The following is a 5,758-nucleotide window of genomic DNA, read 5'->3' on the forward strand; positions in this document are numbered from 1 at the left end:
CCCCTTCCAATCATATGACCGTTACCAGGAGCTCGTCACTGTAGAAAGGCCCATGGGAACACTGTGTATGGGGAACAGCTCGGGCTGTCACTGCATGTCGTTTTTCTGGGCTTTTAGGAGGTAAAAGATACTAGAGACTGTATCTGTCACTATGTTTTACTGGTCGAATCGAAAACTCCCAGATGTGTGATGTTATTTCAGTTGGAACAGGGGCAGCCAGATCATTGTAAAAATATAAATATTGTACATAGACATAATAATCTATATGGAGAGGAACCTAAAACACAATGAGGTGTAGTAGCCCCAGTATGCAGCTCTATCCACACTGTGTGTGTGTGTTTGAGAGTGTGTCTCTGTCTGAGTGTGTCAATCTGTCTGTGTCAGTGTGGGACAGGGACGTTTAACTAGTTTCAGTATGAATCAGATGATTTCAAGCAGATGTGATCATTAAGATGATCAAATAAGAGAAATTTTATGGAGATGTTTAAACCTGTTTCAAGTGCAGGTAGCAACACACTGGAAATGAGTTTGTTTTCAGTGTCCTACTGCACAGGAAGTGGCTCACAAACCTGATGTAGTTTAGTTTAGCCTTATTCTGTTTGAGCTGTTAGAGGGCAACATATGTGTGGATGCAAAACTGTGAGAATCTGAGCTTGTGATAGTAGCTTGCCCTTCGTAATCTGGTGGTGAAAAAACATGAGAAATTCAAGTTTGTGAAATTGTAGAAAATTACATTTGTGCACACATTCATCAACAGTGAGGTTACACAAACGCACTGTGAACCGACGTGTTGACCCTGAGTGCTCACATGTTCCACACTGGAGTTACACGTGCATGTGTTCACTGCAGCTTTACTTTGTTCATGTTTCCAAACTAAATGTCGACCTAAGAGTACGGACACGGGAACAGGGTCCTTCACTGCCATCTAGAGGTTTGGCTGCTGCCATTTGTGCATGAAGGATTTCTTTACTAACCTTCATCCAGTCAACTGTCAATCAGTTTTTGGAGTTTTGTGTTCTGTTGAACATTTGTGACATTAGTTGTGTGTTGTCTTCACTGTTATATGCATGTGAGCGAACCGAGGCCACTGTACTCTTGGTTGTTTGTCCGCTCACATTAAGATACACACACATCTACTCACTTGTATTGGTTAATTTATATTTCTCCGTGCCTATGCAGTGAAAGGTTTTATGGGTAAGCACAGGTCGCTGAGAGTCAAAGAGGAGCTGGCGCACACTGATTGGTTAGTCTGACTTCCTGTTGGGAGGCGCTTGTTTTCACAGACCTCTACGTTTTCTGTTCTTTGTTGCTTGAGCGCCCCCTAGTCAGAATGTTACACAAGTATAAATACGACAGACAGTCTCTGCCCAACAGATGTATGCATAAACAGCAGAAACCCGTCCTGAGTCTTTGTGTAACCTCACGGCTGATTTAATTTAGGCACAGCCATGGCTAGTTTCTACAACTACAAATCTTTTTTCACATTCATCATCTGAATCTTTGCACATGCTCCCAAAAGGTACAAACAAGGGATTTGAATTTTTTCTGAACACCATTTCAGAAGTTCAGAATCTTATTGACGCTTATTTGAACTCATAAATAACAAAAAGTGCAATATCTGTCAGTAAAGTCTGTGTTTAAAGCAAAAGTACAGCAAAGTTAAATTTTTCCACCGTACGGATTCTGTCAGGTATGACAGTGAGCTGTGGAGTTCAGTCTCTGAAATATCCAAAGCATCTCATTGAGCAAAGTGCAATGTGTGAATGGAAGGGGTGAAGACAGCACTTCATTATTATTACTGTATAAAGCAGCCTATGGGAAGCAGAGTGTTGCAGCTCCCTATCGTAGAGAGTCTGGTCAGGTGTCTTGCTTCAGAGTCACTTTGCAAATTCAGATGTAGGTAAATGCAAACAGCAGCATCTGGAGGCTGCTGGTGCAAAGGAGCACGTTTACAGAGAGAAGCTCTGATTTTAGCAATAATGGCCACGAGGACGTTCTTCACTGCGGGATCCAGAGTTCAGAGCAGAAATTCCAGATGTGTTATTGTAGGTTTTCTTTGGGTTTGTAATTGAAATGAACTACAGTTTTAACCTGAGTTTATACTGGAGCCCAGTTTCCAAACCTGTCCACTGTTCAGGGGTTCGTTTGGTTTCCTCACCTCCAAACAAGATGGAAATGAGCCTGAGAGAAGCTGTAGGACTGAGTCTGTTCTGCCTGTTTTTCATCTGAGAATCAGTCTGTGCTGTGAATACTGAAACATCTGACTGTCGTAACCTTCAAACCAAACTCACCTTTATTTTTAGCTCTTTGTGACCATCCCACAGCTGAGGTACTTACTGAAAGGATAGTCCATTACTGTCTGATTATGAAAGTAAGAAGCAAAACAAACCACAGCATCCTTTAGTGCCTGTTCTTTGCACTGAAAATAAAAAGTTACTGATCCCTGTTGTCTGTAGAATTCAGTCTAGCACTTAGTGTGATCAAATGTAACAGACTCAGACAGCTACAGTTTTATTTTGGTGATTCTGGCTGTAAAGATGCCTTTTAACCACCGGTACCAACTGTATGTAGACTGCTTGCGCTATGAGAGACCACATGAGTATGAACATAAGGCAGATTTCTTTTCGTTACACCCACTGTGGTGGTAAGTTAGAATGAGGCTTTCTGCACAGAAAAATACTTATCATTGAATCTTTTTAGGCTGAAATCCTCAGTCAAAAACGTCCGAGGGCCTTTAGTGCAGCAGCTGCCAGCACCTGTGCACTAACTCAAACGTTTTCTCAGGTGTCCTGAGGCTACATAAGATTTAAAGTAAATAACTATATTAAAAGTTTTAAAAGACATCAGTTTATCCCAAGACTAGTGATAAGTACCCCTTGGTTCGCTGTGAATTATGGGAGCTGTAGGCAGTATTGGGAGTGAAGGAGCTGTTGGTGACGTTGCAAGTTATATAGAAGATTTTATTCAACGCTATTTAGAATAACTCGTGTTATTTGTTTACATGATCTGATGGTTTCATTTCATTGTTTCACTTTCTTTTTATCAGAAGAAAAGATCGTTATGCATATCAGAGGTTGCTTGGCACTTGTTTGGCTAATTTAGCAGTGTGGGATTGTTGGTAGCAGTGTAGCGGTCATGTGTCAGTCCCTGAGGTGTGTGTCGGTGTGTGTGAGGCGGAGGATGTTCGATAAGAAGGGAATCCCATCAGAAACCCGGATGGATGAGAATGAGACTGCATGGCGTGTGTGTGTACATTGTATATAAATAGTGTTGATTTTGTACGGTACAAGTGTGTGTGTGACTTGTTTTGTACACATGATGAAAAGAGTAAATGACACTTTTATAAGAGCCTGCTGTTGGCTCACGTCACACTATACAGTGCAATAAAATACTTTGATTGGCTAAAGCTCCCACTAGTTATTGGTGAATGATTGTTTGATCGACTTATTGATCCGTTTGTGTAGCTGCTTCGGTCGATCCCAATGATCAGAACAATCTCACCATTTGACCACTTTTTCATTGCTTTACTGATTGATGCCGAGGTTTTTCCTTCTTTCCTCTTATTTTATATTTACATTTTACATTCTATGGATAGTTTCAGACCATCTCCAGGAAACCACCTGATTGAATCTTCCTACTAAATAATAGTAACTGCTTTAAGTACATTCCCTCAAGTACAGAGTTTCCATTTTCTGCTACTTCACACTTCTTGTACTGAACTACATATATACAGGTGCTGGTCATATAATTAGAATATCATCAAAAAGTTGATTTATTTCATTAATTCTATTCAAAAAGTGAAACTTGTATATTATATCCATTCATTACACACAGACTGATATATTTCAAATGTTTATTTCTTTTAATTTTGATGATTATAACTGACAACCAATGAAAACCCCAAATTCGGTATCTCAGAAAATTAGAATATTGTGAAAAGGTTCAATATTGAAGACACCTGGTGCCACACTCTAATCAGCTATTTGACTCAAAACACCTGCAAAGGCCTTTAAATGGTGTCTCAGTCTAGTTCTGTAGGCTACACAATCATGGGGAAGACTGCTGACCTGACAGTTGTCCAAAAGACCACCATTGATAACCTTAGTTCCTTTTCAGGTTCAGATAAGGAAACAGAATCTAGTCATCAGACCCCAGCTTACCTGCCACCCAGCAGGATGTAAAGTACTTCACATTGTACTGTAAGTATAGAGGGTAGTTAACACTGGTTCCACCTTTACCAGCTGGTAAAGTGATGAACACAATATACATTAATATGAAACGGGCCATTATGCATAATGAGTACATTTACTTTTGCCACTTCATATACATTTTAATACTTTTGTAGCTTAAGTAACGTTTTGAATGCAGCACTTTTCCTTGTAACAGTATTCCAACACTGTGGTATTGTTATGGTTGCCTCCTCTCACCAGGAGGTGAGGGAGAGCTCAAGATGCAGACCCAGGTGGAAAAGATGGTTTTATTGAGAATGCAAACAAAGTAACTGAGTCTATGTATAGTTCATAACCAGGGTAGGGCAGTGATGGCTGATACCAGGACGAGCAGGTGAGTATGAGGGACACAGGAAACAGAAGAGCGGGCAGGTGTAGCGCTCGCCGCTAGGCACCCACGGCTGGAAGGATCACCGTGAGACACCCACGGCTGGAAGGATCACCGTGAGACACCCACAGCAGTAACGCTAGCCGGAGATCATCACGGCAAGGGAAGAACGCCACAAAGCGTATCAACAGCACAGGAACTGTCAGCGTTGAAAATCATAGGCGTAACACAATCCATATACATACAATGCTCTGGCCACGAATGAACGTCTGCCAGCGGTTTAAATAAGGAAGGTGATTAGCGGGGATGAGCGTCAGCTGTGTGCCACGTCCTGGAGTTAATCAGCGGGTGGATGTGTCTCAGCTGTGTTGCTGAGGGAGAGAAAGGAGAAGAGGCAGGTCGCGCCGAGCTGACAGGTATGGCTACTTTTACTTAAGTAAACTTAAATACTTCTTCCTCCACTGCCTTTCTGCAACATGTCTATAAAATGTTGGGATGAATAAAGAACTGGTCATGTACAGCAGCACCTGAACCAACCTGCAAGACCGAGGACATGGAGGAGTGGTCGTGGTGCCAGCATTACTGCAAAGTAATTACAGAAGAAATGCAGAAATGAATTAGAAGCAGAAGAAAATACATAAAGCAATGTACAAGAATATGTTTGCAAATCATAAATTAATTAGTAAGATCATTAAAAAGCCAAAGAAGATGTGTTTTAAGACAAAGGTCCCCTGATTTCGCTTTTTAAAAGGCTTTGTATAATATTGTTTTAAAGTCCAATGACTGCAAAGGCTCAGTGACCTTTAATTTGACCTTTTAACTGTGTTAACATGTGAACCAGGCAAATTTCTGGGCCTTATAATAGATCATCAGCTCTACAGATGACTTGTACTTCCTGTGTGGCGATATGGGGAAATGCCTATAAAACTAATGTAACATACTTTGTAAGCAGTCACACAATTAGCCAAAATCAGCAAAAGAGCGCAGCTAAAAACAACTCAACATTTACTGCCAAGTGAAAACATGAAATCTTGAAAACCTCTGGCTGATGAATTTTCAGTTGTTTCCAGTGACCTCCCATCCTTCCCTCTTCCAGGAAGCAGGAGCATCCTGTCTCAAATAGATGCTGAAAAACTGGTCCATGCATTTGTTACTTCCAGGCTGGACTACTGTAACTCTTTACTATCAGGATGTCCCAATA

This window comes from Monopterus albus, unplaced genomic scaffold, assembly GCF_001952655.1.
Source record: "Monopterus albus unplaced genomic scaffold, M_albus_1.0 scaffold362.1, whole genome shotgun sequence".
Taxonomy (NCBI): domain Eukaryota; kingdom Metazoa; phylum Chordata; class Actinopteri; order Synbranchiformes; family Synbranchidae; genus Monopterus; species Monopterus albus.